A 26,709-nucleotide genomic window follows, 5' to 3' on the forward strand; every position below is an offset into this window, starting at 1 on the left:
CCCATGAAATGTCGAAAAAGATGCGGCGTATGATGCTCACAGCACCTGGTATTCCCAAGCGGTCTCCCATTCAGGTACTAAACAGGCCGAACCATGCTTGGCTGCCGCGATCGGACGAGATCGGGCCTTTTCAGGGTGGTATGGCCGTGAGCGGTACTGCTCTTGCAGATGGACACCCATTAAATGTCGAAAAAGATGCGGGGTATGATGCTCACAGCACCTGGTATTCCCAAGCGGTCTCCCAATCAGGTACTAACCAGGCCGAACCATGCTTGGCTTCCGAGATCGGACGAGATCGGGCCTTTTCAGGGTGGTATGGCCGTGAGCGGTACTGCACTAGCAGATGGACACCCATGAAATGTCGAAAAAGATGCGGGGTATGATGCTCACAGCACCTGGTATTTCCAAGCGGTCTCCCAATCAGGTACTAACCAGTCCGAACCATGCCTGGCTTCCGAGATCGGACGAGATCGGGCCTTTTCAGGGTGGTATGGCCGTGAGCGGTACTGCACTAGCAGATGGACACCCATGAAATGTCGAAAAAGATGCGGAGTATGATACTCACAGCACCTGGTATTCCCAAGCGGTCTCCCAATCAGGTAGTAACCAGGCCGAATCATGCTTGGCTGCCGAGATCGGGCGAGATCGGGCCTTTTCAGGGTGGTATGGCCGTGAGCAGTACTGCTCTTGCAGATGGACACCCATTAAATGTCGAAAAAGATGCGGGGTATGATGCTCACAGCACCTGGTATTTCCAAGCGGTCTCCCAATCAGGTACTAACCAGGCCTAACCATGCTTGGCTTCCGAGATCGGACAATCGGGCCTTTTCAGGGTGGTATGGCCGTGAGCGGTACTGCACCACCAGATGGACACCCATGAAATGTCGAAAAAGATGCGGGGTATGATGCTCACAGCACCTGGTATTCCCAAGCGGTCTCCCAATCAGCTACGAACCAGGCCGAACCATGCTTGGCTTCCGAAATCGGACGAGATCGGGCCTTTTCAGGGTGGTATGGCCGAGAGCGGTACTGCTCTTGCAGATGGACACCCATGAAATGTCGAAAAAGATGCGGGGTATGATGCTCACAGCACCTGGTATTCCCAAGCAGTCTCCCAATCAGGTACTAAACAGGCCGAACCATGCTCGGCTTCCGAGATCGGACGAGATCGGGCGAGATCGGGCCTTATCAGGGTGGTATGGCCGTGAGCGGTACTGCTCTTGCAGATGGACACCCATGAAATGTCGAAAAAGATGCGGGGTATGATGCTCACAGCACCTGGTATTCCCAAGCGGTCTCCCAATCAGGTACTAACCAGGCCGAACCATGCTTGGCTTCCGAGATCGGACGAGATCGGGCGAGATCGGGCCTTATCAGGGTGGTATGACTGTGAGCGGTACTCTCCTTGCAGATGGACACCCATGAAATGTCGAAAAAGATGCGGGGTATGATGCTCACAGCACCTGGTATTCCCAAGCGGTCTCCCAATCAAGTACTAACCAGGCCGAACCATGCTTGGCTGCCGAAATCGGACGAGATCGGGCGAGATCGGGCCTTATCAGGGTGGTATGGCTGTGAGCGGTACTGCTCTTGCAGATGGACACCCATGAAATGTCGAAAAAGATGCAGGGTATGATGCTCACAGCACCTGGTATTCCCAAGCGGTCTCCCAATCAGGTACTAACCAGTCCGAACGATGCTTGGCTGCCGAGATCGGACGAGATCGGACGAGATCGGGCCTTTTCAGGGTGGTATGGCCGTGAGCGGTACTGCACTAGCAGATGGACACCCATGAAATGTCGAAAAAGATGCGGGGTATGATGCTCACAGAACCTGGTATTCCCAAGCGGTCTCCCAATCAGGTACTAAACAGGCCCAAACCATGCTTGGCTTCCGAGATCGGACGAGATCGGGCCTTATCAGGGTGGTATGGCCGTGAGCGGTACTGCACTAGCAGATGGACACCCATGAAATGTCGAAAAAGATGCGGGGTATGATGCTCACAGCACCTGGTATTCCGAAGCGGTCTCCCAATCAGGTACTAAACAGGCCGAACCATGCTTGGCTGCCGAGATCGGACAAGATCGGGCCTTTTCTGGGTGGTATGGCCGTGAGCGGTACTGCACTAGCAGATGGACACCCATGAAATGTCGAAAAAGATGCGGGGTATGATGCTCACAGCACCTGGTATTCCGAAGCGGTCTCCCAATCAGGTACTAAACAGGCCGAACGATGCTTGGCTGCCGAGATCGGACGAGATCGGGCCTTTTCAGGGTGGTATGGCCGTGAGCGGTACTGCACTAGCAGATGGACACCAATGAAATGTCGAAAAAGATGCAGGGTATGATGCTCACAGAACCTGGTATTCCCAAGCAGTCTCCCAATCAGGTACTAACCAGGCCGGACCATGCTTGGCTTCCGAGATCGGGCCTTTTCAGGGTGGTATGGCCTTGAGCGGTACTGCTTTTGCAGATGGACACCCATGAAATGTCGAAAAAGATGCGGGGTATGATGCTCACAGCACCTGGTATTCCCAAGCGGTCTTCCAACCAGGTACTAACCAGGCCGAACCATGCTTGGCTTCCGAGATCGGACGAGATCGGGCCTTTTCAGGGTGGTATGGCCGTGAGCGGTACTGCTCCTGCAGATGGACACCCATGAAATGTCGAAAAAGATGCGGGGTATGATGCTCACAGCACCTGGTATTCGCAAGCGGTCTCCCAATCAGGTACTGACCAGGCCGGACCATACTTGGCTTCCGAGATCGGACGAGATCGGGCCTTTTCAGGGTGGTATGGCCGTGAGCGGTACTGTACTAGCAGATGGACACCCATGAAATGTCGAAAAAGATGCGGGGTATGATGCTCACAGCACCTGGTATTCCCAAGCGGTCTCCCAATCAGGTACTAACCAGGCCGAACCATGCTTGGCTGCCGAGATCGGACGAGAGCGGGCGAGATCGGGCCTTATCAGGGTGGTATGGCCGTGAGCGGTACTGCTCTTGCAGATGGACACCCATGAAATGTCGAAAAAGATGCGGGGTATGATGCTCACAGCACCTGGTATTCCCAAGCGGTCTCCCAATCAGGTACTAACCAGGCCGGACCATGCTTGGCTTCCGAGATCGGACGAGATCGGGCCTTTTCAGGGTGGTATGGCCGTGAGCGGTACTGCTCCTGCAGATGGACACCCATGAAATGTCGAAAAAGATGCGGGGTATGATGCTCACAGCACCTGGTATTCCCAAGCGGTCTCCCAATCAGGTACTAACCAGGCCGAACCATGCTTGGCTTCCGAGATCGGACTAGATCGGGCCTTTTCAGGGTGGTATGGCCGTGAGCGGTACTGCGCTAGCAGATGGACACCCATGAAATGTCGAAAAAGATGCGGGGTATGATGCTCACAGCACCTGGTATTCCCAAGCGGTCTCCTAATCAGGTACTGACCAGGCCGAACCATGCTTGGCTTCCGAGATCGAACGAGATCGGGCCTTTTCAGGGTGGTATGGCCGTGAGCGGTACTGTACTAGCAGATGGACACCCATGAAATGTCGAAAAAGATGCGGGGTATGATGCTCACAGCACCTGGTATTCCCAAGCGGTCTCCCAATCAGGTACTAACCAGGCCGAACCATGCTTGGCTGCCGAGATCGGACGAGATCGGACGAGATCGGGCCTTTTCAGGGTGGTATGGCAGTGAGCGGTACTGCTCTTGCAGATGGACACCCATGAAATGTCGAAAAAGATGCAGGGTATGATGCTCACAGCACCTGGTATTCCCAAGCGGTCTCCCAATCAGGTACTAAACAGGCCGAACCATGCTTGGCTTCCGAGATCAGACGAGATCGGGCCTTTTCAGGGTGGTATGGCCGTGAGCGGTACTGCACTAGCAGATGGACACCCATGAAATGTCGAAAAAGATGCGGGGCAAGATGCTCACAGCACCTGGTATTCCCAAGCGGTCTCCCAATCAGGTACTAACCAGGCCGAAACATGCTTGGCTTCCGAGATCGGATGAGATTTTGCCTTTTCAGGGTGGTATGGCCATGAGCGGTACTGCTATTGCAGATGGACACCCATGAAATGTCGAAAAAGATGCGGGGTATGATGCTCACAGCACCTGGTATTCCCAAGCGGTCCCCCAATCAGGTACTAAACAGGCCGAACCATGCTCGGCTTCCGAGATCGGACGAGATCGGGCGAGATCGGGCCTTATCAGGGTGGTATGGCCGTGAGCGGTACTGCTCTTGCAGATGGACACCCATGAAATGTCGAAAAAGATGCGGGGTATGATGCTCACAGCACCTGGTATTCCCAAGCGGTCTCCCAATCAGGTACTAACCAGACCGAACCATGCTTGGCTTCCGAGATCGGACGAGATCGGGCCTTTTCAGGGTGGTATGGCCGTGAGCGGTACTGCTCTTGCAGATGGACACCCATGAAATGTCGAAAAAGATGCGGGGTATGATGCTCACAGCACCTGGTATTCCCAAGCGGTCTCCCAATCAGGTACTAACCAGGCCGAACCATGCTTGGCTTCCGAGATCGGACGAGATCGGGCCTTTTCAGGGTGGTATGGCCATGAGCGGTACTCTCCTTGCAGATGGACACCCATGAAATGTCGAAAAAGATGCGGGGTATGATGCTCACAGCACCTGGTATTCCCAAGCGGTTTCCCAATCAGGTACTAACCAGGCCGAACCATGCTTGGCTGCCGAGATCGGACGAGATCGGGCGAGATCGGGCCTTATCAGGGTGGTATGGCTGTGAGCGGTACTGCTCTTGCAGATGGACACCCATGAAATGTCGAAAAAGTTGCAGGGTATGATGCTCACAGCACCTGGTATTCCCAAGCGGTCTCCCAATCAGGTACTAACCAGGCCGAACGATGCTTGGCTGCCGAGATCGGACGAGATCGGACGAGATCGGGCCTTTTCAGGGTGGTATGGCCGTGAGCGGTACTGCACTTGCAGATGGACACCCATGAAATGTCGAAAAAGATGCGGGGTATGATGCTCACAGCACCTGGTATTCCCAAGCAGTCTCCCAATCAGGTACTAACCAGGCCGAATCATGCTTGGCTTCCGAGATCGGACGAGATCGGGCCTTTTCGGGGTGGTATGGCCGTGAGCGGTACTGCTTTTGCAGATGGACACCCATGAAATGTCGAAAAAGATGCGGGGTATGATACTCACAGCACCTGGTATTCCCAAGCGGTCTCCCAATCAGGTACTAAACAGGCCGAACCATGCTTGGCTTCCGAGATCGGAGGATATCGGGCCTTTTCAGGGTGGTATGGCCGTGAGCGGTACTGCTCTTGCAGATGGACACCCATGAAATGTCGAAAAAGATGCGGGGTATGATGCTCACAGCACCTGGTATTCCCAAGCGGTCTCCCAATCAGGTACTAACCAGGCCGAACTATGCTTGGCTTTCGAGATCGGACGAGATCGGGCCTTTTCAGGGTGGTATGGCCGTGAGCGGTACTGCTCCTGCAGATGGACACCCATGAAATGTCGAAAAAGATGCGGGGCATGACGCTCACAGCACCTGGTATTCCCAAGCGGTCTCCCAATCAGGTACTAACCAGGCCAAACCATGCTTGGCTGCCAAGATCGGACAAGATCGGGCCTTTTCAGGGTGGTATGGCCGTGAGCGGTACTGCTCTTGCAGATGGACACCCATGAAATGTCGAAAAAGATGCAGGGTATGATGCTCACAGCACCTGGTATTCCCAAACGGTCTCCCAATCAGGTACTAACCAGGCCGAACCATGCTTAGCTTCCGAGATTAGACAAGATCGGGCCTTTTCAGGGTGGTATGGCCGTGAGCAGTACTGCTCTTGCAGATGGACACCCATGAAATGTCGAAAAAGATGCGGGGTATGATGCTCACAGCACCTGGTATTCCCAAGCGGTCTCCCAATCAGGTACTAACCAGGCCGAACCATGCTTGGCTGCCGAGATCGGACGAGATCGGGCGAGATCGGGCCTTTTCAGGGTGGTATGGCCGTGAGTTGTACTGCTTTTGCAGATGGACACCCATGAAATGTCGAAAAAGATGCGGGGTATGATGCTCACAGCACCTGGTATTCCCAAGCGGTCTCCCAATCAGGTACTAAACAGGCCGAACCATGCTTGGCTGCCGAGATCGGACGAGATCGGGCCTTTTCAGGGTGGTATGGCCGTGAGCGGTACTGCTCTTGCAGATGGACACCCATGAAATGTCGAAAAAGATGCGGGGTATGATGCTCACAGCACCTGGTATTCCCAAGCGGTCTCCCAATCAGATACTAACCAGGCCGAACGATGCTTGGCTTCCGAGATCGGACGAGATCGGGCCTTTTCAGGGTGGTATGGCCGTGAGCGGTACTGCTATTGCAGATGGACACCCATGAAATGTCGAAAAAGATGCGGGGTATGATGCTCACTGCACCTGGTATTCCCAAGCGGTCTCCCATTCAGGTACTAACCTGGCCGAATCATGCTTGGCTGCCGAGATCGGACGATATCAGGCCTTATCAGGGTGGTATGGCCATGAGCGGTACTGCTCTTGCAGATGGACACCCATGAAATGTCGAAAAAGATGCGGGGTATGATGCTCACAGCACCTGGTATTCCCAAGCGGTCTCCCAATCAGGTACTAACCAGGCCGAACCATGCTTGGCTTCCGAGATCGGACGAGATCGGGCCTTTTCAGGGTGGTATGGCCGTGAGCGGTACTGCGCATGCAGATGGACACCCATGAAATGTCGAAAAAGATGCGGGGTATGACGCTCACAGCACCTGGTATTCCCAAGCGGTCTCCCATTCAGGTACTAAACAGGCCGAACCATGCTTGGCTTCCGAGATCGGACGAGATCGGACGAGATCGGGCCTTTTCAGGGTGGTATGGCCGTGAGCGGTACTGCTCTTGCAGATGGACACCCATGAAATGTCGAAAAAGATGCGGGGTATGATGCTCACAGGACCTGGTATTCCCAAGCGGTCTCCCAATCAGGTACTAACCAGGCCGAACCATGCTTGGCTTCCGAGATCGGACGAGATCGGGCCTTTTCAGGGTGGTATGGCCTTGAGCGGTACTGCTCTTGCAGATGGACACCCATGAAATGTCGAAAAAGATGCGGGGTATGATGCTCACAGCACCTGGTATTCCCAAGCGGTCTCCCAATCAGGTACTAAACAGGCCGAACCATGCTTGGCTTCCGAGATCGGACGAGATCGGGCCTTTTCAGGGTGGTATGGCCGTGAGCGGTACTGCTCTTGCAGATGGACACCCATGAAATGTCGAAAAAGATGCGGGGTATGATGCTCACAGCACCTGGTATTCCCAAGCGGTCTCCCAATCAGGTACTAACCAGGCCGTACCATGCTTGGCTGCCGAGATCGGACGAGATCGGGCGAGATCGGGCCTTTTCAGGGTGATATGGCCGTGAGCGGTACTGCTCTTGCAGATGGACACCCATGAAATGTCGAAAAAGATGCGGGGTATGATGCTCACAGCACCTGGTATTCCCAAGCGGTCTCCCAATCAGGTACTAAACAGGCCGAACCATGCTTGGCTTCCGAGATCGGACGAGATCGGGCCTTTTCAGGGTGGTATGGCCGTGAGCAGTACTCTCTTGCAGATGGACACCCATGAAATGTCGAAAAAGATGCGGGGTATGATGCTCACAGCACCTGGTACTCCCAAGCGGTCTCCCAATCAGATACTAACGAGGCCGAACCATGCTTGGCTTCCGAGATCGGACGAGACCGGACGAGATCGGGCCTTTTCAGGGTGGTATGGCCGTGAGTGGTACTGCTCTTGCAGATGGACACCCATGAAATGTCGAAAAAGATGCGGGGTATGATGCTCACAGCACCTGGTATTCCCAAGCGGTCTCCCAATCAGGTACTAAACAGGCCGAACCATGCTTGGCTTCCGAGATCGGACGAGATCGGGCCTTTTCAGGGTGGTATGGCCGTGAGCGGTACTGCTCTTGCAGATGGACACCCATGAAATGTCGAAAAAGATGCGGGGTATGATGCTCACAGCACCTGGTATTCCCAAGCGGTCTCCCAATCAGGTACTAACCAGGCCGTACCATGCTTGGCTGCCGAGATCGGACGAGATCGGGCGAGATCGGGCCTTTTCAGGGTGATATGGCCGTGAGCGGTACTGCTCTTGCAGATGGACACCCATGAAATGTCGAAAAAGATGCGGGGTATGATGCTCACAGCACCTGGTATTCCCAAGCGGTCTCCCAATCAGGTACTAAACAGGCCGAACCATGCTTGGCTTCCGAGATCGGACGAGATCGGGCCTTTTCAGGGTGGTATGGCCGTGAGCGGTACTGCTTTTACAGATGGACACCCATGAAATGTCGAAAAAGATGCGGGGTATGATGCTCACAGCACCTGGTATTCCCAAGCGGTCTCCCAATCAGGTACTAACCAGGCCGAACCATGCTTGGCTTCCGAGATCGGACGAGATCGGGCCTTTTCAGGGTGGTATGGCCGTGAGCGGTACTTCTCTTGCAGATGGACACCCATGAAATGTCGAAAAAGATGCGGGGTATGATGCTCACAGCACCTGGTATTCCCAAGCGGTCTCCCAATCAGGTACTAACCAGGCCGAATCTTGCTTGGCTTCCGAGATCGGACGAGATCGGGCCTTTTCAGGGTGGTATGGCCGTGAGCGGTACTGCTCTTGCAGATGGACACCCATGAAATGTCGAAAAAGATGCGGGGTATGATGCTCACAGCACCTGGTATTCCCAAGCGGTCTCCCAATCAGGTACTAACCAGGCCGAACCATGCTTGGCTGCCGAGATCGGACGAGATTGGGCCTTATCAGGGTGGTATGGCCGTGAGCGGTACTCTTCATGCAGATGGACACCCATGAAATGTCGAAAAAGATGCGGGGTATGATGCTCACAGCACCTGGTATTCCCAAGCGGTCTCCCAATCAGGTACTAACCAGGCCGAACCATGCTTGGCTGCCGAGATCGGACGAGATCGGGCGAGATCGGGCCTTATCAGGGTGGTATGGCCGTGAGCGGTACTGCTCTTGCAGATGGACACCCATTAAATGTCGAAAAAGATGCGGGGTATGATGCTCACAGCACCTGGTATTCCCAAGCGGTCTCCCAATCAGGTACTAACCAGGCCGAACCATGCTTGGCTGCAGAAATCGGACGAGATAGGGCCTTTTCAGGGTGGTATGGCCGTGAGCGGTACTGCACTAGCAGATGGACACCCATGAAATGTCGAAAAAGATGCGGGGTATGATGCTCACAGCACCTGGTATTCCCAAGCGGTCTCCCAATCAGGTACTAAACAGGCCGAACCATGCTTGGCTTCCGAGATCGGACGAGATCGGACCTTTTCAGGGTGGTATGGCCGTGAGCGGTACTGCTCATGCAGATGGACACCCATGAAATGTCGAAAAAGATGCGGGGTATGATGCTCACAGCACCTGGTATTCCCAAGCGGTCTCCCAATCAGGTACTAACCAGGCCGAACCATGCTTGGCTTCCGAGATCGGACGAGATCGGGCCTTTTCAGGGTGGTATGGCCGCGAGCGGTACCGCTATTGCAGATGGACACCCATGAAATGTCGAAAAAGATGCGGGGTATGATGCTCACAGCACCTGGTATTCCCAAGCGGTCTCCCAATCAGGTACTAACCAGGCCGAACTATGCTTGGCTTCCGAGATCGGACGAGATCGGGCCTTTTCAGGGTGGTATGGCCGTGAGCAATACTGCTCTTGCAGATGGACACCCATGAAATGTCGAAAAAGATGCGGGGCATGGTTCTCACAGAACCTGGTATTCCTAAGCGGTCTCCCAATCAGATACTAACCAGGCCAAATCATGCTTGGCTTCCAAGATCGGACGAGATCGGACGAGATCGGGCCTTTTCAGGGTGGTATGGCCGTGAGTGGTACTGCTCTTGCAGATGGACACCCATGAAATGTCGAAAAAGATGCGGGGCATGGTTCTCACAGCACCTGGTATTCCCAAGCGGTCTCCCAAACAGGTACTAAACAGGCCGAACCATGCTTGGCTTCCGAGATCGGGCGAGATCAGGCCTTTTCAGGGTGGTATGGCTGTGAGCAGTACTGTTCATGCAGATGGACACCCATGAAATGTCGAAAAAGATGCGGGGCATGGTTCTCACAGCACCTGGTATTCCCAAGCGGTCTCCCAATCAGGTGCTAACCAGGCCGAACCATGCTTGGATTCCGAGATCGCACGAGATCGGGCCTTTTCAGGGTGGTATGGCCGTGAGCGGTACTGCACTAGCAGATGGACACTGTCAGGTTCATTAATAATTACCTTTGTCCGTAATTATCAATAACTGCAGGAAGACATCTTATTCAATTATTGACATTTAATTAAATAGAAATGGATACAACAGATAAAAGCCTCCGGAGGGGAGCGTTACAGCAAGTGTCACCTTACAACTTCCGAACGTCTTCCCGAATAGACGTTTTCGTCCCATTCTTATGGTCACAAGTTACAGAGTTGTTGATCATTCCATCACGTATGAGTAAAAACAACATCTGGGACTACAATAACAATCAAAGTATTTTACTAATAACAAAAACAGGGACTAGACCTAACAACATGTAGATTAGAGTAATTATACAACCTCCTTGACCTAAGAATCATATAATATAATCATAATCATATAATCGTTACATACAGAAAAACCCGAAGTGTACGGTTACATAACGATAACAATATTCTTGTTATTGTCCGAATAGCCCTGTCCTCGTCACCAAGGGCCCACCAAATCTCAAGGACCCAGATTGGGTGGATTGTTTGTATAACCATCCTGGAACAGGCTGTCCCGGTTAAAGATGACTTGGTGTGACCTCAACACTTTTGAAAAACAGAAAGAGAATGATTTAACAAAGTAATGAATTCATACAGAGAAAAGAAAGAGAATGATTTAATAAAGAAATGAATTAATATAACTATTATAATAGTAAAACAGAACAAACCCAACATTCCCCCGTTTTTATAATATGTATGTTATTAGTCATTTCTTAGTAATCACTAAATGGTAATGTCGGGTGACTGTGATTTTTCCCGCCTACTCCTTACTCCCATGGCTGGTCTGAAAGAGAAAAAACATAATTATATTCGTCCAATTGGTCCTCGGATTTACCGTACTCCTGGACCTCACTGCTTTCCCCAAACCGTCCCATAAGATACAACTCATGTACTTTAGAATTTGTAGGGGCAATTGCAGTAGTTATAAGTCGGCTTAGCAAGGAGCGCAAACAGGGGATACTACATCACCCACACAATGTTAGGATAGCGGTAATTGTGCCTATAGTAACCACGAAGGATGTAGCCAAATCTTTAGATTTTCCAAAGGTCTTATCCCACCAATCTGACAATGCGGACGTATCTACTCCAGAGTGCTCTTGCATATTGCGGTTCAGTGTTTGCAGGCCAGTAATGGCCCTGGTGAGAGATCCACTGGGTGACGCGTTGTTCGGTATGAAGGTGCAACATTGTTTTCCAAACATTGCACACACGCCCCCTGTTTCAAGGATCATATCCACCGCTATGCGATTCTGGAACGCCATCAGACTGGTAGCTGCCAGTTGTTCCTTCATGGCCACAAATCCCTGTTCAGTATAATTTCCAAGTTTTGAACATTGTAATGTAAGTAATTTATTCTATCCACATTTTTGTTTGGGGTGATTAGAAGGAAGATAGACTCCCAACCTGCTGCGATCTGATTAGCCAGCTTATACTCATCTGGTACGCCCCAGGGGATGCCAATCGCATCAATGTATGTTGGATCTCCTTCCCTCCATGCCTCTCGACGATGTCGGGAGGGTCGACCCTTCAGCCGAATTATGAGCCGCCAATTGTATCTCCTCCACTGTGGATGGAAAAACAGACATCGGTAAGAGCAGTGAGACCAAAGTACCTAGTCCTGCCGCGTTTCGGCAGGAGTCGTATAATTTATCTACCACCCCGCCACCATAGGCCAGAACGTGGTATCAGGGGTGTAGTTTGTTTTAGAACGCCGGTACACCACGTCATTTATCGCCCCCAGCTTCAGACCATGCCCTGTAAGGTTTAAGCAGGTAAAATGATTAAACAGTGGAAAAATTGACTTCCTATTTACTGCGTAACAGGATAAACACTGCTTCAATATTTTTTTTTTTTCTTGCCAAGTAGGACACGTTTTTTCATTTGTAAAAACACTTTTCCCCAAAAGAATGGTGATTGAGGGAGTTGTTAGACCCCATCGTTTTTTCCCTTGTCTGGTAGGTTATCCTAATCTTTTGTAAGATGGTTTAGTCTCAATTGAAACTATATGGAGACGTCAAACCCAATATAAAAGAGTTCCCTATAGTTTTATGGTATTGCTTGCTGAGCAATAATCTTTTCAATTAATATTGGTGTTTCCCGTATTTTATTAAGTCAGAAAGTTTATTTTACCCGTCCCCTCAATGTTTCAATTGAGACCACCCTTTTACCAAAGTAGCTCCACCTAGTGCTTGTCCTCTTTACACTCCATTAACAGCGCCCAATTATCCCCCGTTTGGGAAATCCCTGTTTCAGAAATACATTTTCACAGGTTAATATGTCAGTCCAAGCTTTCCAATCTTGACCAATTTCTGCAACAAGGCTTTTCCCAATCTTCAATTTTTTGCTGTTAATGTACCACACATATTTCCCACCATAGATTGCCCCTTTGTATGGCAACCGGGACGTCGCCGAGTCCAAATATATATTTTCATTTTGGAAATTTGATTTAGTAGGTAATGTTAATTAAATGTAAATGTGTATGTTTCTCGGTTTACCCTCCCGTAAGAAGGTGTATCCTCAATTGAAACGCCTCCGCCTTTTTCTCCAACTGGAGAAAACAACCCTACTGTGGAAAGGAATAGAATCACAATCATCATTAATCTCATTGCCCCAAAAGCAATAATTGTTTTCAACATGACTTTTTGTCTTTGTTTAGGGAGTTTTCCTCTTGAAACGTTTCAATTTAGACAACCTTCTTACTGTGGGAAAGGTGCATCCGTGTCCCCTTTCAGTAACAAGGACCCTCCCACTTTGCGTTGCTCCGATGTTTCTTCTTTTATGCTGCTTATCAGCATCCAGTCTTCAAGAATCACCGTCGCTTCGTCCGTTTCCTGTTAAGAAGCAAAATCTCCCTCTGATAGTCTAAATTTGGTGTGTGCGTTTTTTTTTCTCTGATAGATTCGCCTCATCATCCAATTGTCATTGTGTGGTGAATAATAACAATTTGTAAGGTCTACCAAACAGGACTTCATATAAGGTCCGCCAATTGTGGATGGTAGACAACTATTATATTAACAAAATGGGAGCCATTATCACTATAAATAGTTTCTGGAATTCCATATCGTGGAATGATATCCATATGATCTAATAAAATAAAATAAAATCTATATGTATTTTTTTGAAATGGATATGTGGGCATGCATATAGATTTAAACCCTAAGCCTTGTAGTGCCGTTGTAGCAAGGCCACCTCCCCCTTGTCGAGACATAGGTCTTCCCTTGACTCAAGCCCAAATTATTTTCTTTATTGATCTTTTATTGATAGATTATGTCTCGGTGGTCTGCCAATCAAAAAACACAAAAAGACAAACTATCATTCACGCTCACACTCATAAAAAAAAGAATTTAGTGTGTTCAACCAGTCTAGCATCCATAATTTCATTTTGTGGGAGTAAACTGGAGTACCCGGAGAAAATCCACAAATTCTCGAGGACGCCATGAATACCCCACATTCCGGAAAGTCTGGATCCACCCCGCATTCATTAGTAGATCCTTTAATATACACACCCCCACTCTAGCATTTTAACCGTTTGTAAAAAATTTCCTTCAAGTTTCACACAAAGTTATATCCTCTTTAATGCTATCAGTTTAGCTGTTTGTTCCCCGAATTGAGGTGGCAATAGTTTCACATCTAAGGTTTTTATTTTCACAGCCGCCATGACCTAATGGCCCCCTGTCAGGTTTTTGGAAAATCCCAATTTCCTCTAATAGCATGCCAATCACCTTTTAATGCGGCCATCCAATTTTGTTTCTACTTGTTTCAGGTGATAAGATAATCTCCCCCATTTGTAAAACAAATTCATCCACGCCTAATTTATACAACATGACGCCTACTTGTTTTAGATATGGGGTCCCCAATTTCCCAAAATTTCCCAGAATTAATGTACTACCACATCCTGTCAAAAACCCAAAACGACTAACATAACCTGTTTCTAAGCCAGATTCTGGAATTTGGAGAATTTCTCCTTTCCCTCCCTTATCTAAGCTTGTTATTGCCACTCGTTATCACTGTAACATTCAGGCGTATTAACCCCATCGTTGCTAAAGTTCTCACCAATTTGCATGCCCTTAAAGCAGTAAAAAGCAACGTTATTTGGTTGTATCAATTGACCAATGCTTATCCAATCCGTAATATCCTTAAAGTCACCAATATGACCTGTGACAAAGCATATTTCCTCCCGCCAGGACAACAGACAATGTTCTTTCAAGTGCACTTTGAAAAACATTCCATGTTACTCCATTCTTAGGGAAAATATGCTCATCCTAAACCAATTATTTTATTTACAATTCACCTAATTATTTGGATGAATGCCATGAATTTTATCATGCCACTATTGCATTGTAAATTTCCCATCTGATGTCGTTAACAGCCAAATAATTCAATACCTACTATACTTTGTAAATCACCTCATATGATGTTTACTTAAGACAAGAGTCATTTCCCATAGCCTGTTACCAAAACAAAAATCTACAACAATTAAATTAGAGAAATCAACCTTTTGTTAGACAATTCCTAATTACAAACTTTAATGTTTTAAAAACCTTATCGTCACCAATATACCATAATTTTGTAAATTTTGTCATCCTGGCCTTTTTTTCTTTTAAACAGCCAACCTCCTGGATTAAAGTATTTTGAATAATCAAAAAATTCTGAAATAGTATTAATATTATTTTATCCTCCAAAAGCTAGTTTCCTTTAACTAAGAGCCCTTTGAAATCCACAATTGCTCAAAAATGACTATTTTGGTCTATTTCCCAAATCCAAAGCTTTTTACCAAATCAACCTTTTACTAAACAGATTTTCTATCCTCTTAATACATTTCATTTTAAAACCCAAAATATCAATGCGAAAGCATCCGCATAACCTTGCATTTCTTGCAGACCATGTATTGTTCTTATTCTGAAAAGTCCAAACAGAAAACGCAATTAGCCGTTAACTATGACCTCCACTCTTGCTGCGAAAACAGCATTGTTATCTTATGTTTACAAACCAGCTTTTTCCCTGTGCCCAAATACAACGCTTTTTAGAGAAGACAACCATTAAAACGTCAAATTAACCCCTCTTCCGATATTCAACTACATCACAATATTTTTCCAAGACCCCATATATCCAGAATATGTATGCTGCAAGCACAACAATATGGCAAAAACCCATTTTCTGCCCTCAAGTTTGCTTCAGCACCCCCAAGGCCAATTATTATTATTATAATGTCTTCACGGAAGGGATCACAAAATTTTAGTTGTTTACACGGTCCGAACGCTCCCGAAAGCCCAACACAGTTAAATCGTCTGCCCCGCGGCCCACATGTTTCACTCCCATCTAATCAGCAGCCGCTGCACCAGAAACGCTTCCCCCGCAGTTGACACATTTTTTGGCAAGTCTAGAGCATAATAAAAACACAGGTGACATTCCCTGCTAAAATTTAAATGATCATTTTGTATATATTCTTTTGTCTTTTTAAACACCATCTTCCCGTTAGCGGACGGGATCAAAAACCAAGCTGCAATAAGCCATCACATTGCTGTAAATTGACAGTACATATAGGTTATATTAACAAAGCACCACCCGCACTTGGAAATAACCATTCTAATTGTTGTTATACAAGCCCAAGCATCACAAAAAAAACCCAATTTATTGTAATCACAAAACGTCATACCCGGATTAACCAAATCAAATACCAGTGTCCCCATTAATTTTCTAGCTCCCTTTATTTTTGTTAAACTTCCTCCGCGCCCGTCACCTATCTCGGTAAATATTTTCCCCGTCAGCCGAGGAGGCCCCGCTATTTTTTCCTTACCAAACAGTACTTTCCCGCAGCCACGGTCTTAAATATATCCCCGTTATCCGAGGGAGCCCCCACTATTTTCCCAAAATAGTATTTTTAACTTCTCCCCGGCCTTATTTTGCCATTAGTGTCTGTGGAACAAGCTGTTACACTTTCATCCACTCACATATTATTTATATATGTATATTACCTCTATGCATTAGTGCATATATTATCCTGCATTCTATGCATTTTAAGCTGGCCAGCAAACCCATATTTATTTATCCATAAATATAGCTGTGTAATATTTTTAAAGCGCTTTGTCTTTCCAATTTTTTCCAATCCTTACAAGTTAGACGTATTTTTTGGATCGTCATCCAAACCCGCCTTACAACACGTGTTTCCCATATTTTACTTTTATTTTTTGTAGTGAGTTCGTGTGCCTCACACAGTTAACTCTATTATTTATTATTATTATTAATATTATTATTATCTATTCGACTGTATCGACTGTATCTCCTAGGCCTTTCCTAATTTTACTGCAGAAACCACACAAACACCATACAACGTATATTCGTGCCTACCCTTTAGACACAGGACACTCCCCGGCCCCAATATTGTATCTCTAGTACAATATATTCGTGCCTACCCCTGAGACACAGGACACTTTCCAGCAAAGTGCCCCACCGTACCTGCCATTGACTAGTATAAACACAGGGTTTTATCGCCGTCACCCAGGACGCGAAACCAGCCCAACAATGGACCTCACATACAATGTCCCTTTAACGCATTTGGAAACACCTTCACAACATGCAGACATTAATGTGGACTTACCCGAGATCCATCAGATGTCTCCCTCCAGCAGGAAAAGTCTTCAACCGCCGAGAATCCAGGCGCCCCCGTCGAAAAACTCCGGCCCACCAAGGGTTTTGAAGACGCCGTGCGCACGGTCACTTACCAGATGTCGAACAGCAGCGCCTGGGTTCTCGCTCCGGTATATTGACCTCCATGGCTCAGAAGGACCAAAATGTCAGGTTCATTAATAATTACCTTCGTCCATAATTATCAATAACTGCAGGAAGACATCTTATTCAATTATTGACATTTAATTAAATAGAAATGGATACAACAGATAAAAGCCTCCGGAGGGGAGCGTTACAGCAAGTGTCACCTTACAACTTCCGAACGTCTTCCCGAATAGACGTTTTCGTCCCATTCTTATGGTCACAAGTTACAGAGTTGTTGATCATTCCATCACGTATGAGTAAAAACAACATCTGGGACTACAATAACAATCAAAGTATTTTACTCATAACAAAAACAGGGACTAGACCTAACAACATGTAGATTAGAGTAATTATACAACCTCCTTGACCTAAGAATCATATAATATAATCATAATCATATAGTCGTTACATACAGAAAAACCCGAAGTGTACGGTTACATAACGATAACAATATTCTTGTTATTGTCCGAATAGCCCTGTCCTCGTCACCAAGGGCCCACCAAATCTCAAGGACCCAGATTGGGTGGATTATCTGTATAACCATCCTGGAACAGGCTGTCCAGGTTAAAGATGACTTGGTGTGACCTCAACACTTTTGAAAAACAGAAAGAGAATGATTTAACAAAGTAATGAATTAATACAGAGAAAAGAAAGAGAATGATTTAATAAAGAAATGAATTAATATAACTATTATAATAGTAAAACAGAACAAACCCAACAGACACCCATGAAATGTCGAAGAAGATGCGGGGTATGATGCTCACAGCACTTGGTATTCCCAAGCGGTCTCCCAATCAGGTACTAACCAGGCCGAACCATGCTTGGCTTCCGAACTCGGACGAGATCGGGCCTTTTCAGGGTGGTATGGCCGTGAGCGGTACTGCTTTTGCAGATGGACACCCATGAAATGTCGAAAAAGATGCGGGGTATGAAGCTCACAGCACTTGGTATTCCCAAGCGGTCTCCCAATCAGGTACTAACCAGGCCGAACCATGCTTGGCTTCCGAGATCGGACGAGATCGGGCCTTTTCAGGGTGGTATGGCCGTGAGCGGTACTGCTTTTGCAGATGGACACCCATGAAATGTCGAAAAAGATGCGGGGTATGAAGCTCACAGCACTTGGTATTCCCAAGCGGTCTCCCAATCAGGTACTAACCAGGCCGAACCATGCTTGGCTTCCGAGATCGGACAAGATCGGGCCTTTTCAGGGTGGTATGGCCATGTGAGCGGTACTGCTCTTGCAGATGGACACCCATGAAATGTCGAAAAAGATGCGGGTTATGATGCTCACAGCACCTGGTATTCCCAAGCGGTCTCCCAATCAGGTACTAACCAGGCCGAACCATGCTTGGCTTCCGAGATCGGGCGAGATCGGGCCTTTTCAGGGTGGTATGGCCGTGAGCGGTACTGCATTAGCAGATGGACACCCATGAAATGTCGAAAAAGATGCGGGGTATGATGCTCACAGCACCTGGTATTCCCAAGCGATCTCCCAATCAGGTACTAACCAGGCCGAACCATGCTTGGCTTCCGAGATCGGGCGAGATCGGGCCTTTTCAGGGTGGTATGGCCGTGAGCGGTACTGTTCTTGCAGATGGACACCCATGAAATGTCGAAAAAGATGCGGGGTATGATGCTCACAGCACCTGGTATTCCCAAGCGGTCTCCCAATCAGGTACTAACCAGGCCGAACCATGCTTGGCTTCCGAGATCGGACGAGATCGGGCCTTTTCAGGGTGGTATGGCCGTGAGCGGTACTGCATTAGCAGATGGACACCCATGAAATGTCGAAAAAGATGTGGGGTATGATGCTCACAGCACCTGGTATTCCCAAGCGGTCTCCCAATCAGGTACTAACCAGGCCGAACCATGCTTGGCTTCCGGGATCAGACGAGATCGGGCCTTTTCAGGGTGGTATGGCCGTGAGCGGTACTGCACTAGCAGATGGACACCCATGAAATGTCGAAAAAGATGCGGGGTATGATGCTCACAGCACCTGGTATTCCCAAACGGTCTCCCAATCAGGTACTAACCAGGCCGAACCATGCTTGGCTTCCGAGATCGGACGAGATCGGGCCTTTTCAGGGTGGTATGGCCGTGAGCGGTACTGCTTTTGCAGATGGACACCCATGAAATGTCGAAAAAGATGCGGGGTATGATGCTCACAGCACCTGGTATTCCCAAGCGGTCTCCCAATCAGGTACTAACCAGGCCGAACCATGCTTGGCTTCCGGGATCGGACGAGATCGGGCCTTTTCAGGGTGGTATGGCCGTGAGCGGTACTGCACTAGCAGATGGACACCCATGAAATGTCGAAAAAGATGCGGGGTATGATGCTCACAGCACCTGGTATTCCCAAACGGTCTCCCAATCAGGTACTAACCAGGCCGAAACATGCTTGGCTTCCGAGATCGGGCGAGATCGGGCCTTTTCAGGGTGGTATGGCCGTGAGCGGTACTGCTTTTGCAGATGGACACCCATGAAATGTCGAAAAAGATGCGGGGTATGATGCTCACAGCACGTGGTATTCCCAAGCGGTCTCCCAATCAGGTACTATCCAGGCCGAACCATGCTTGGCTGCCGAGATCGGACGAGATCGGACGAGATCGGGCCTTTTCAGGGTGGTATGGCTGTGAGCGGTACTGCACTAGCAGATGGACACCCATGAAATGTCAAAAAAGATGCGGGGTATGATGCTCACAGCACGTGGTATTCCCAAGCGGTCTCCCAATCAGGTACTAACCAGGCCGAATCATGCTTGTCTTCCGAGATCGGACGAGATCGGGCCTTTTCAGGGTGGTATGGCCGTGAGCGGTGCTGCACTAGCAGATGGACACCCATGAAATGTCGAAAAAGATGCGGGGTATGATACTCACAGCACCTGGTATTCCCAAGCGGTCTCCCAATCAGGTACTAACCAGGCCGAACCATGCTTGGCTTCCGAGATCGGACTAAATCGGGCTTTTTCAGGGTGGTATGGCCGTGAGCAGTACTGCTCCTGCAGATGGACACCCATGAAATGTCGAAAAAGATGCGGGGTATGATGCTCACAGCGCCTGGTATTCCCAAGCGGTCTCCCAATCAGGTACTAATCAGGCCGAACCATGCTTGGCTTCCGAGATCGGACGAGATCGGGCCTTTTCAGGGTGGTATGGCCGTGAGCGGTACTGCACTAGCAGATGGACACCCATGAAATGTCGAAAAAGATGCGGGGTATGATGCTCACAGCACCTGGTATTCCGAAGCGGTCTCCCAATCAGGTACTAAACAGGCCGAACCATGCTTGGCTGCCGAGATCGGACGAGATCGGGCCTTTTCAGGGTGGTATGGCCGTGAGCGGTGCTGCACTAGCAGATGGACACCCATGAAATGTCGAAAAAGATGCGGGGTATGATGCTCACAGCACCTGGTATTCCCAAGCGGTCTCCCAATCAGGTACTAAACAGGCCGAACAATGCTTGGCTTCCGAGATCGGGCGAGATCGGGCCTTTTCAGGGTGGTATGGCCGTGAGCGGTACTGCTCTTGCAGATGGACACCCATGAAATGTCGAAAAAGATGCGGGGTATGATACTCACAGCACCTGGTATTCCCAAGCGGTCTCCCAATCAGGTACTAAACAGGCCGAACCATGCTAGGCTTCCGAGATCGGACGAGATCGGGCCTTTTCAGGGTGGTATGGCCGTGAGCGGTACTGCACTAGCAGATGGACACCCATGAAATGTCGAAAAAGATGCGGGGTATGATGCTCACAGCACCTGGTATTCCCAAGCGGTCCCCCAATCAGGTACTATACAGGCCGAACAATGCTTGGCTTCCGAGATCGGACGAGATCGGGCATTTTCAGGGTGGTATGGCCGTGAGCGCTGCTGCTCTTGCAGATGGACACCCATGAAATGTCGAAAAAGATGCGGGGTATGATGCTCACAGCACCTGGTATTCCCAAGCGGTCTCCCAATCAGGTACTAACCAGGCCGAACCATGCTTGGCTGCCGAGATCGGACGAGATCGGGCGAGATCGGGCCTTATCAGGGTGGTATGGCCGTGAGCGGTACTGCTCTTGCAGATGGACACCCATGAAATGTCGAAAAAGATGCGGGGTATGATGCTCACAGCACCTGGTATTCCCAAGCGGTCTCCCAATCAGGTACTAACCAGGCTGAACCATGCTTGGCTTCCGAGATCGGGCGAGATCGGGCCTTTTCAGGGTGGTATGGCCGTGAGCGGTACTGCTCTTGCAGATGGACACCCATGAAATGTCGAAAAAGATGCGGGGTATGATACTCACAGCACCTGGTATTCCCAAGCGGTCTCCCAATCAGGTACTAAACAGGCCGAACCATGCTAGGCTTCCGAGATCGGACGAGGTCGGGCCTTTTCAGGGTGGTATGGCCGTGAGCGGTACTGCACTAGCAGATGGACACCCATGAAATGTCGAAAAAGATGCGGGGTATGATGCTCACAGCACCTGGTATTCCCAAGCGGTCTCCCAATCAGGTACTATACAGGCCGAACAATGCTTGGCTTCCGAGATCGGACGAGATCGGGCATTTTCAGGGTGGTATGGCCGTGAGCGGTGCTGCTCTGGCAGATGGACACCCATGAAATGTCGAAAAAGATGCGGGGTATGATGCTCACAGCACCTGGTATTCCCAAGCGGTCTCCCAATCAGGTACTAACCAGGCCGAACAATGCTTGGCTGCCGAGATCGGGCGAGATCGGGCCTTTTCAGGGTGGTATGGCCGTGAGCGGTACTGCTTTTGCAGATGGACACCCATGAAATGTCGAAAAAGATGCGAGGTATGATGCTCACAGCACCTGGTATTCCCAAGCGGTCTCCCAATCAGGTACTAAACAGGCCGAACCATGCTTGGCTGCCGAGATCGGACGAGATCGGGCGAGATCGGGCCTTTTCAGGGTGGTATGGCCGTGAGCGGTACTGCTCTTGCAGATGGACACCCATGAAATGTCGAAAAAGATGCGGGGTATGATGCTCACAGCACCTGGTATTCCCAAGCGGTCTCCCAATCAGGTACTAAACAGGCCGAACCATGCTTGGCTTCCGAGATCGGGCGAGATCGGGCCTTTTCAGGGTGGTATGGCCGTGAGCGGTACTGCACTAGCAGATGGACACCCATGAAATGTCGAAAAAGATGCGGGGTATGATGCTCACAGCACCTGGTATTCCCAAGCGGTCTCCCAATCAGGTACTAACCAGGCCGAACCATGCTTGGCTTCCTAGATCGGACGAGATCGGGCCTTTTCAGGGTGGTATGGCCGTGAGCGGTACTGCTCTTGCAGATGGACACCCATGAAATGTCGAAAAAGATGCGGGGTATGATGCTCACAGCAACTGGTATTCCCAAGCGGTCTCCCAATCAGGTACTAACCAGGCCGGACCATGCTTGGCTTCCGAGATCGGACGAGATCGGGCCTTTTCAGGGTGGTATGGCCGTGAGCGATACTGCCCATGCAGATGGACACCCATGAAATGTCGAAAAAGATGCGGGGTATGATGCTCACAGCACCTGGTATTCCCAAGCGGTCTCCCAATCAGGTACTATACAGGCCGAACAATGCTTGGCTTCCGAGATCGGACGAGATCGGGCATTTTCAGGGTGGTATGGCCGTGAGCGGTGCTGCTCTTGCAGATGGACACCCATGAAATGTCGAAAAAGATGCGGGGTATGATGCTCACAGCACCTGGTATTCCCAAACGGTCTCCCAATCAGGTACTAACCAGGCCGAACCATGCTTGGCTGCCGAGATCGGACGAGATCGGGCGAGATCGGGCCTTATCAGGGTGGTATGGCCGTGAGCGGTACTGCTCTTGCAGATGGACACCCATGAAATGTCGAAAAAGATGCGGGGTATGATGCTCACAGCACCTGGTATTCCCAAGCAGTCTCCCAATCAGGTACTAACCAGGCTGAACCATGCTTGGCTTCCGAGATCGGGCGAGATCGGGCCTTTTCAGGGTGGTATGGCCGTGAGCGGTACTGCTCTTGCAGATGGACACCCATGAAATGTCGAAAAAGATGCGGGGTATGATACTCACAGCACCTGGTATTCCCAAGCGGTCTCCCAATCAGGTACTAAACAGGCCGAACCATGCTAGGCTTCCGAGATCGGACGAGGTCGGGCCTTTTCAGGGTGGTATGGCCGTGAGCGGTACTGCACTAGCAGATGGACACCCATGAAATGTCGAAAAAGATGCGGGGTATGATGCTCACAGCACCTGGTATTCCCAAGCGGTCTCCCAATCAGGTACTATACAGGCCGAACAATGCTTGGCTTCCGAGATCGGACGAGATCGGGCCTTTTCAGGGTGGTATGGCCGTGAGCGGTACTGCAGTAGCAGATGGACACCCATGAAATGGCGAAAAAGATGCGGGGTATAATGCTCACAGCACCTGGTATTCCCAAGCGGTCTCCCAATCAGGTACTAACCAGGCCGAACCATGCTTGGCTTCTGAGATCGGACGAGATCAGGCCTTTTCAGGGTGGTATGGCCGTGAGCGGTACTGCTCTTGCAGATGGACACCCATGAGCTAAAGTATTAATTCGACCTTCTACACCTGCTACCCAAATCAATTAGGATTTGACATTATTCAAAGTCAGTTGGAATATTCAGGTTATAAAAGAGGGGGGAAAGGCAGGAATATATACAGCTATGTTTTACTTTTGTGCATTTCAGGCCAAATTGGTATTTGTCTTTGAGTCAGCAATAATAACAAAGGAGTAAAGTCAGCTTGATTGCAGTAAGACTTTTTGCACTCTATACACTCAATTTTCACATGTTGTTTTACTTCTGGACGCTGCAAATGGACTGCACATCTGTTGCATCGTGTGTATATATGTGTATTACCGTACTTTGAATTTTGATTTAAACCTTTACAACCCAACTGCCTCAGATCAAGCAATTATAATGTAAAGTAGTAGATGTTTAAAAAAAGCACCAAATGCAAAAAGGTAACAAAATAACAATACTAAATAGTCAAATAAGCAACTCCATTATTCTTTTAGAGAAAATATCTCAGCGGGGTCAAGTCATTCAATTCAAATCGACTGGTAATCAGATTCAATTAAAGACTAACCGATTGGGTGCAATGTTGTAGTGGCAGCACAACTAAATGAATTCACTGAATTTAAATGGGATTTATAAGTGTTTTCACATTTTATACTGTAAAACAAAAAATCACATAGGATTTATGGTTAAACACTGGAGCTACAGAATTTTACCAGAAATTACATTCAATTGGTATAGCACTTCAATAACCACCAATTTATTGGAACACTATTGTAGATTTTTCATTTCACTGAAACTAAAATTATATTGCTCCACCACCACATGCACACACCCCTTTTTTACTGTATAACTCTAGCAACCACAAGTATTTTATTTTTATTTTTTTAAGAAGAAAATGACTGACTATTCTTCTGTCTGTTCAGATATCACTACTTTTACATGATAAGAGAAGTAATTTTTAAAGAAGGCTCAGCAAAATACCCAGCATTCAATAGTACTGGCATGCTGGATCTTGCAAACTACACTCCTCAACTGCACGGAAAAAAAATAGAAAAAAACAGTCATACATTGTCTGCAGTACTTTCCACTCATTCGCTTACACTTTGTACTCCATCCTTTCTACACAAAAAGCATCATCCCGCTGTTACAGAGTAAAGAAGGTTGCACAGAGTCCTTTTCTTGCTGTTCTGTCTCTTTAGAACAGAAGGACACTTTGCGCTTCACAGAATGCAAGTCTACAAGTACTGCTGCTTAGATGTGGTTGAATGTTAGGCCCCTAAGAAATACATGTGAAGCAACAGCAATGCTTTACAAGGTGTCTATTGTTTATATAAATAAACATAAAACAGGTTACGAAAACATGCTGTAAAATCCAAATCATATTTTATCATAGTTTCACATGCTTAAACTAATAGTAATTGTTTAGTATAAATGATCGTCATGTGAAAGACATTGTTTAGTATTCTTTCATTCATTCATTCTCTCAACCGCTTATCCTCACAAGGGTCACGGGGGGTGCTAAGGCCTATCCCAGCTATCTACGGGCACCAGGCGGGGGACAACCCTGAATCTGTGGTCAGCCAATCACAGAGCAGAAGGAGACGGACAACAATTTATGCTCAAACACATACCTAGGGGAAATTTAGAGCATTCAACTAGCTTACCCTGCAGGTTTTTAGAATGAAGGAGAAAACCTTTGCAAGCCTGTTTCGAACATTCAAATTCAACACAGTGGTGAGTAACCTAGGTTCCAACCCTAAATCCTAGAACTGTGAGGCTGGGACAAAATGCCGTGGAACAGACCCCGTTTTCAATCTTGCTCTTCACTTTTCTTTGCCTCTAATATTGTATTTGCCATCTTTCCCCTTCTATGAGCCAACAACCAAACACCTTTGCCTACAGACATAGCCTTTTCCATTTCATTATCATTTTTCCAAGTAAAATCCTTCTATGAAATGATGACACAATATATGACCATGACATAACCACAAAGAATCAGACTAGGAGCAGCAGGGAGCCACACAAAATGAAAGTACATGGAAAGTTACAAGAACATGAATAGGGAAAAAAATCATGATTATAAAGATCCAAACATGTGCCTTTTTTTTAATCCTGCTGTGAATTTTACCTAGTTCATCACATCCAATCAAATGCGAGGGCGGCAGCAAATGAATTATTTATCTGCTGCCATCTCTCCTACTCCGCTAAATTGGACGACTTGTTTTGTCAACGATAGCCAATGAGTTAATGAAAGTATCTTCCGACATTTAAATTATTTTCCAATAGATTAGGAATCTTAATTAAAGACCAGTGGCATTTTCGAGATTATTTTCAGCGGCGCTATTATTAGTGACCTGCCCTTTCAAACCTCGACCTAATCGGACTCTCTCCCAAGGAACAAATAATGACAGTAAGGAGGCTATGTGGAAAGGTAGGGACGAAAAGAATGAACATAATTTAAAGTAATTGCTCTACAGTTGTACTGCATACCGGAGGTCATTTAATTCATTCAGATCAAGAACCTCAAATAACATATCGGCTGGTATTGTTGGAGATGGAAATACAACTCATTTTATCTCTGAGGGCTAGCTGCGAATGCACTTGCATTATGTCAGTAAAATTCTAGAAATCATAGCGAAAGGGTTATTTTTCAAGAAAATCTGTTCCCGAAAGACCGACAAATTGTCTTTATTTGATGCTCTTGTCAGGAGTGGTTGGATTGCCTTTCCTGGCATGACGTCACGATAACTATCAGCTGTCACTAATTACGTGATTAGATTATTTTTGGCGTCACTGGACAAGGTCCAAGTGGACATGGGGAAGCTGGAGCACCTCTTTGAGTCCAGGGCCAAAGAGACGCCATGGGCCAAGAAAGCGCCAGAGAGCAAAAAGTCCGAGATCCTGGTTCTGGACTCCAAGCGGAGCACCGCCATCAACATCGGGATGACGGTCCTGCCCGCCGTTCACGTCATCAAGAGCGCCATCCTCAACTTTGACGACTTTGCCATCAACAAGGAGGGTGTGGAGAAGATCCTGAGCATGACGCCCACAGAGGAGGAGAAGCAGAAGATCCGCGAGGCTCGCTCG

At 48.2% G+C, this 26,709-nt stretch overlaps 88 pseudogenes; all 88 read right to left on the bottom strand.

Moving 5' to 3' along the window:
* Nucleotides 1-33: 33 nt before the first annotated feature.
* On the bottom strand, nt 34-152 carry LOC144191258 (5S ribosomal RNA; annotated as a pseudogene).
* Nucleotides 153-208: 56 nt separating this feature from the next.
* On the bottom strand, nt 209-327 carry LOC144189318 (5S ribosomal RNA; annotated as a pseudogene).
* A 56-nt stretch (nt 328-383) lies between these two features.
* On the bottom strand, nt 384-502 carry LOC144185311 (5S ribosomal RNA; annotated as a pseudogene).
* A 56-nt stretch (nt 503-558) lies between these two features.
* LOC144185709 (5S ribosomal RNA) lies at nt 559-677 on the bottom strand (annotated as a pseudogene).
* Nucleotides 678-733: 56 nt separating this feature from the next.
* Nucleotides 734-850, bottom strand: LOC144184814 (5S ribosomal RNA; annotated as a pseudogene).
* A 56-nt stretch (nt 851-906) lies between these two features.
* Nucleotides 907-1,025, bottom strand: LOC144184330 (5S ribosomal RNA; annotated as a pseudogene).
* Nucleotides 1,026-1,081: 56 nt separating this feature from the next.
* LOC144186894 (5S ribosomal RNA) lies at nt 1,082-1,210 on the bottom strand (annotated as a pseudogene).
* Nucleotides 1,211-1,266: 56 nt separating this feature from the next.
* LOC144182478 (5S ribosomal RNA) lies at nt 1,267-1,395 on the bottom strand (annotated as a pseudogene).
* Nucleotides 1,396-1,451: 56 nt separating this feature from the next.
* Nucleotides 1,452-1,580, bottom strand: LOC144184750 (5S ribosomal RNA; annotated as a pseudogene).
* A 56-nt stretch (nt 1,581-1,636) lies between these two features.
* On the bottom strand, nt 1,637-1,765 carry LOC144187233 (5S ribosomal RNA; annotated as a pseudogene).
* A 56-nt stretch (nt 1,766-1,821) lies between these two features.
* On the bottom strand, nt 1,822-1,941 carry LOC144191323 (5S ribosomal RNA; annotated as a pseudogene).
* Nucleotides 1,942-1,997: 56 nt separating this feature from the next.
* LOC144185379 (5S ribosomal RNA) lies at nt 1,998-2,116 on the bottom strand (annotated as a pseudogene).
* A 56-nt stretch (nt 2,117-2,172) lies between these two features.
* LOC144183675 (5S ribosomal RNA) lies at nt 2,173-2,291 on the bottom strand (annotated as a pseudogene).
* A 221-nt stretch (nt 2,292-2,512) lies between these two features.
* Nucleotides 2,513-2,631, bottom strand: LOC144183177 (5S ribosomal RNA; annotated as a pseudogene).
* A 56-nt stretch (nt 2,632-2,687) lies between these two features.
* Nucleotides 2,688-2,806, bottom strand: LOC144182033 (5S ribosomal RNA; annotated as a pseudogene).
* Nucleotides 2,807-2,862: 56 nt separating this feature from the next.
* On the bottom strand, nt 2,863-2,991 carry LOC144184914 (5S ribosomal RNA; annotated as a pseudogene).
* A 56-nt stretch (nt 2,992-3,047) lies between these two features.
* On the bottom strand, nt 3,048-3,166 carry LOC144182638 (5S ribosomal RNA; annotated as a pseudogene).
* Nucleotides 3,167-3,222: 56 nt separating this feature from the next.
* Nucleotides 3,223-3,341, bottom strand: LOC144189382 (5S ribosomal RNA; annotated as a pseudogene).
* Nucleotides 3,342-3,397: 56 nt separating this feature from the next.
* On the bottom strand, nt 3,398-3,516 carry LOC144190628 (5S ribosomal RNA; annotated as a pseudogene).
* A 56-nt stretch (nt 3,517-3,572) lies between these two features.
* On the bottom strand, nt 3,573-3,701 carry LOC144184956 (5S ribosomal RNA; annotated as a pseudogene).
* Nucleotides 3,702-3,757: 56 nt separating this feature from the next.
* Nucleotides 3,758-3,876, bottom strand: LOC144188116 (5S ribosomal RNA; annotated as a pseudogene).
* A 56-nt stretch (nt 3,877-3,932) lies between these two features.
* Nucleotides 3,933-4,051, bottom strand: LOC144186771 (5S ribosomal RNA; annotated as a pseudogene).
* A 56-nt stretch (nt 4,052-4,107) lies between these two features.
* On the bottom strand, nt 4,108-4,236 carry LOC144186233 (5S ribosomal RNA; annotated as a pseudogene).
* A 56-nt stretch (nt 4,237-4,292) lies between these two features.
* Nucleotides 4,293-4,411, bottom strand: LOC144188221 (5S ribosomal RNA; annotated as a pseudogene).
* Nucleotides 4,412-4,467: 56 nt separating this feature from the next.
* Nucleotides 4,468-4,586, bottom strand: LOC144185490 (5S ribosomal RNA; annotated as a pseudogene).
* Nucleotides 4,587-4,642: 56 nt separating this feature from the next.
* LOC144184316 (5S ribosomal RNA) lies at nt 4,643-4,771 on the bottom strand (annotated as a pseudogene).
* Nucleotides 4,772-4,827: 56 nt separating this feature from the next.
* LOC144185662 (5S ribosomal RNA) lies at nt 4,828-4,956 on the bottom strand (annotated as a pseudogene).
* Nucleotides 4,957-5,012: 56 nt separating this feature from the next.
* Nucleotides 5,013-5,131, bottom strand: LOC144182429 (5S ribosomal RNA; annotated as a pseudogene).
* Nucleotides 5,132-5,187: 56 nt separating this feature from the next.
* LOC144184400 (5S ribosomal RNA) lies at nt 5,188-5,306 on the bottom strand (annotated as a pseudogene).
* Nucleotides 5,307-5,362: 56 nt separating this feature from the next.
* LOC144190558 (5S ribosomal RNA) lies at nt 5,363-5,481 on the bottom strand (annotated as a pseudogene).
* Nucleotides 5,482-5,537: 56 nt separating this feature from the next.
* LOC144191872 (5S ribosomal RNA) lies at nt 5,538-5,656 on the bottom strand (annotated as a pseudogene).
* Nucleotides 5,657-5,712: 56 nt separating this feature from the next.
* LOC144191704 (5S ribosomal RNA) lies at nt 5,713-5,831 on the bottom strand (annotated as a pseudogene).
* Nucleotides 5,832-5,887: 56 nt separating this feature from the next.
* LOC144183814 (5S ribosomal RNA) lies at nt 5,888-6,016 on the bottom strand (annotated as a pseudogene).
* Nucleotides 6,017-6,072: 56 nt separating this feature from the next.
* On the bottom strand, nt 6,073-6,191 carry LOC144188697 (5S ribosomal RNA; annotated as a pseudogene).
* A 56-nt stretch (nt 6,192-6,247) lies between these two features.
* Nucleotides 6,248-6,366, bottom strand: LOC144191240 (5S ribosomal RNA; annotated as a pseudogene).
* A 56-nt stretch (nt 6,367-6,422) lies between these two features.
* On the bottom strand, nt 6,423-6,541 carry LOC144186910 (5S ribosomal RNA; annotated as a pseudogene).
* A 56-nt stretch (nt 6,542-6,597) lies between these two features.
* On the bottom strand, nt 6,598-6,716 carry LOC144189329 (5S ribosomal RNA; annotated as a pseudogene).
* Nucleotides 6,717-6,772: 56 nt separating this feature from the next.
* Nucleotides 6,773-6,901, bottom strand: LOC144182784 (5S ribosomal RNA; annotated as a pseudogene).
* Nucleotides 6,902-6,957: 56 nt separating this feature from the next.
* On the bottom strand, nt 6,958-7,076 carry LOC144182629 (5S ribosomal RNA; annotated as a pseudogene).
* A 56-nt stretch (nt 7,077-7,132) lies between these two features.
* LOC144187486 (5S ribosomal RNA) lies at nt 7,133-7,251 on the bottom strand (annotated as a pseudogene).
* A 56-nt stretch (nt 7,252-7,307) lies between these two features.
* On the bottom strand, nt 7,308-7,436 carry LOC144184010 (5S ribosomal RNA; annotated as a pseudogene).
* Nucleotides 7,437-7,492: 56 nt separating this feature from the next.
* On the bottom strand, nt 7,493-7,611 carry LOC144187487 (5S ribosomal RNA; annotated as a pseudogene).
* A 240-nt stretch (nt 7,612-7,851) lies between these two features.
* LOC144187488 (5S ribosomal RNA) lies at nt 7,852-7,970 on the bottom strand (annotated as a pseudogene).
* A 56-nt stretch (nt 7,971-8,026) lies between these two features.
* On the bottom strand, nt 8,027-8,155 carry LOC144184011 (5S ribosomal RNA; annotated as a pseudogene).
* A 56-nt stretch (nt 8,156-8,211) lies between these two features.
* Nucleotides 8,212-8,330, bottom strand: LOC144187489 (5S ribosomal RNA; annotated as a pseudogene).
* Nucleotides 8,331-8,386: 56 nt separating this feature from the next.
* Nucleotides 8,387-8,505, bottom strand: LOC144189342 (5S ribosomal RNA; annotated as a pseudogene).
* Nucleotides 8,506-8,561: 56 nt separating this feature from the next.
* On the bottom strand, nt 8,562-8,680 carry LOC144188407 (5S ribosomal RNA; annotated as a pseudogene).
* A 56-nt stretch (nt 8,681-8,736) lies between these two features.
* Nucleotides 8,737-8,855, bottom strand: LOC144191521 (5S ribosomal RNA; annotated as a pseudogene).
* Nucleotides 8,856-8,911: 56 nt separating this feature from the next.
* LOC144182645 (5S ribosomal RNA) lies at nt 8,912-9,040 on the bottom strand (annotated as a pseudogene).
* Nucleotides 9,041-9,096: 56 nt separating this feature from the next.
* LOC144185956 (5S ribosomal RNA) lies at nt 9,097-9,215 on the bottom strand (annotated as a pseudogene).
* A 56-nt stretch (nt 9,216-9,271) lies between these two features.
* LOC144189849 (5S ribosomal RNA) lies at nt 9,272-9,390 on the bottom strand (annotated as a pseudogene).
* Nucleotides 9,391-9,446: 56 nt separating this feature from the next.
* LOC144187274 (5S ribosomal RNA) lies at nt 9,447-9,565 on the bottom strand (annotated as a pseudogene).
* Nucleotides 9,566-9,621: 56 nt separating this feature from the next.
* LOC144188425 (5S ribosomal RNA) lies at nt 9,622-9,740 on the bottom strand (annotated as a pseudogene).
* A 241-nt stretch (nt 9,741-9,981) lies between these two features.
* Nucleotides 9,982-10,100, bottom strand: LOC144184617 (5S ribosomal RNA; annotated as a pseudogene).
* Nucleotides 10,101-10,156: 56 nt separating this feature from the next.
* On the bottom strand, nt 10,157-10,275 carry LOC144182743 (5S ribosomal RNA; annotated as a pseudogene).
* A 7,577-nt stretch (nt 10,276-17,852) lies between these two features.
* Nucleotides 17,853-17,971, bottom strand: LOC144182104 (5S ribosomal RNA; annotated as a pseudogene).
* Nucleotides 17,972-18,027: 56 nt separating this feature from the next.
* LOC144188344 (5S ribosomal RNA) lies at nt 18,028-18,146 on the bottom strand (annotated as a pseudogene).
* A 56-nt stretch (nt 18,147-18,202) lies between these two features.
* Nucleotides 18,203-18,321, bottom strand: LOC144185392 (5S ribosomal RNA; annotated as a pseudogene).
* A 58-nt stretch (nt 18,322-18,379) lies between these two features.
* On the bottom strand, nt 18,380-18,498 carry LOC144188449 (5S ribosomal RNA; annotated as a pseudogene).
* Nucleotides 18,499-18,554: 56 nt separating this feature from the next.
* LOC144190577 (5S ribosomal RNA) lies at nt 18,555-18,673 on the bottom strand (annotated as a pseudogene).
* Nucleotides 18,674-18,729: 56 nt separating this feature from the next.
* On the bottom strand, nt 18,730-18,848 carry LOC144189353 (5S ribosomal RNA; annotated as a pseudogene).
* A 56-nt stretch (nt 18,849-18,904) lies between these two features.
* LOC144189931 (5S ribosomal RNA) lies at nt 18,905-19,023 on the bottom strand (annotated as a pseudogene).
* Nucleotides 19,024-19,079: 56 nt separating this feature from the next.
* LOC144182908 (5S ribosomal RNA) lies at nt 19,080-19,198 on the bottom strand (annotated as a pseudogene).
* Nucleotides 19,199-19,254: 56 nt separating this feature from the next.
* LOC144189496 (5S ribosomal RNA) lies at nt 19,255-19,373 on the bottom strand (annotated as a pseudogene).
* Nucleotides 19,374-19,429: 56 nt separating this feature from the next.
* Nucleotides 19,430-19,548, bottom strand: LOC144182082 (5S ribosomal RNA; annotated as a pseudogene).
* Nucleotides 19,549-19,604: 56 nt separating this feature from the next.
* Nucleotides 19,605-19,733, bottom strand: LOC144186435 (5S ribosomal RNA; annotated as a pseudogene).
* A 56-nt stretch (nt 19,734-19,789) lies between these two features.
* Nucleotides 19,790-19,908, bottom strand: LOC144182561 (5S ribosomal RNA; annotated as a pseudogene).
* A 56-nt stretch (nt 19,909-19,964) lies between these two features.
* On the bottom strand, nt 19,965-20,083 carry LOC144191705 (5S ribosomal RNA; annotated as a pseudogene).
* Nucleotides 20,084-20,139: 56 nt separating this feature from the next.
* Nucleotides 20,140-20,258, bottom strand: LOC144188090 (5S ribosomal RNA; annotated as a pseudogene).
* A 56-nt stretch (nt 20,259-20,314) lies between these two features.
* On the bottom strand, nt 20,315-20,433 carry LOC144190832 (5S ribosomal RNA; annotated as a pseudogene).
* A 56-nt stretch (nt 20,434-20,489) lies between these two features.
* On the bottom strand, nt 20,490-20,608 carry LOC144182547 (5S ribosomal RNA; annotated as a pseudogene).
* Nucleotides 20,609-20,664: 56 nt separating this feature from the next.
* LOC144181987 (5S ribosomal RNA) lies at nt 20,665-20,783 on the bottom strand (annotated as a pseudogene).
* Nucleotides 20,784-20,839: 56 nt separating this feature from the next.
* On the bottom strand, nt 20,840-20,958 carry LOC144189125 (5S ribosomal RNA; annotated as a pseudogene).
* Nucleotides 20,959-21,014: 56 nt separating this feature from the next.
* On the bottom strand, nt 21,015-21,143 carry LOC144182646 (5S ribosomal RNA; annotated as a pseudogene).
* A 56-nt stretch (nt 21,144-21,199) lies between these two features.
* LOC144191712 (5S ribosomal RNA) lies at nt 21,200-21,318 on the bottom strand (annotated as a pseudogene).
* Nucleotides 21,319-21,374: 56 nt separating this feature from the next.
* On the bottom strand, nt 21,375-21,493 carry LOC144184481 (5S ribosomal RNA; annotated as a pseudogene).
* Nucleotides 21,494-21,549: 56 nt separating this feature from the next.
* On the bottom strand, nt 21,550-21,668 carry LOC144188607 (5S ribosomal RNA; annotated as a pseudogene).
* A 56-nt stretch (nt 21,669-21,724) lies between these two features.
* Nucleotides 21,725-21,843, bottom strand: LOC144182165 (5S ribosomal RNA; annotated as a pseudogene).
* Nucleotides 21,844-21,899: 56 nt separating this feature from the next.
* Nucleotides 21,900-22,028, bottom strand: LOC144183528 (5S ribosomal RNA; annotated as a pseudogene).
* Nucleotides 22,029-22,084: 56 nt separating this feature from the next.
* On the bottom strand, nt 22,085-22,203 carry LOC144190151 (5S ribosomal RNA; annotated as a pseudogene).
* Nucleotides 22,204-22,259: 56 nt separating this feature from the next.
* Nucleotides 22,260-22,378, bottom strand: LOC144190178 (5S ribosomal RNA; annotated as a pseudogene).
* Nucleotides 22,379-22,434: 56 nt separating this feature from the next.
* On the bottom strand, nt 22,435-22,553 carry LOC144190556 (5S ribosomal RNA; annotated as a pseudogene).
* Nucleotides 22,554-22,609: 56 nt separating this feature from the next.
* LOC144188608 (5S ribosomal RNA) lies at nt 22,610-22,728 on the bottom strand (annotated as a pseudogene).
* A 56-nt stretch (nt 22,729-22,784) lies between these two features.
* LOC144183550 (5S ribosomal RNA) lies at nt 22,785-22,913 on the bottom strand (annotated as a pseudogene).
* A 56-nt stretch (nt 22,914-22,969) lies between these two features.
* Nucleotides 22,970-23,088, bottom strand: LOC144183406 (5S ribosomal RNA; annotated as a pseudogene).
* A 56-nt stretch (nt 23,089-23,144) lies between these two features.
* On the bottom strand, nt 23,145-23,263 carry LOC144184483 (5S ribosomal RNA; annotated as a pseudogene).
* A 56-nt stretch (nt 23,264-23,319) lies between these two features.
* LOC144190763 (5S ribosomal RNA) lies at nt 23,320-23,438 on the bottom strand (annotated as a pseudogene).
* Nucleotides 23,439-23,494: 56 nt separating this feature from the next.
* On the bottom strand, nt 23,495-23,613 carry LOC144182158 (5S ribosomal RNA; annotated as a pseudogene).
* Nucleotides 23,614-26,709: the final 3,096 nt, after the last annotated feature.

This window comes from Stigmatopora nigra, unplaced genomic scaffold, assembly GCF_051989575.1.
Source record: "Stigmatopora nigra isolate UIUO_SnigA unplaced genomic scaffold, RoL_Snig_1.1 HiC_scaffold_24, whole genome shotgun sequence".
Classification (NCBI taxonomy): domain Eukaryota; kingdom Metazoa; phylum Chordata; class Actinopteri; order Syngnathiformes; family Syngnathidae; genus Stigmatopora; species Stigmatopora nigra.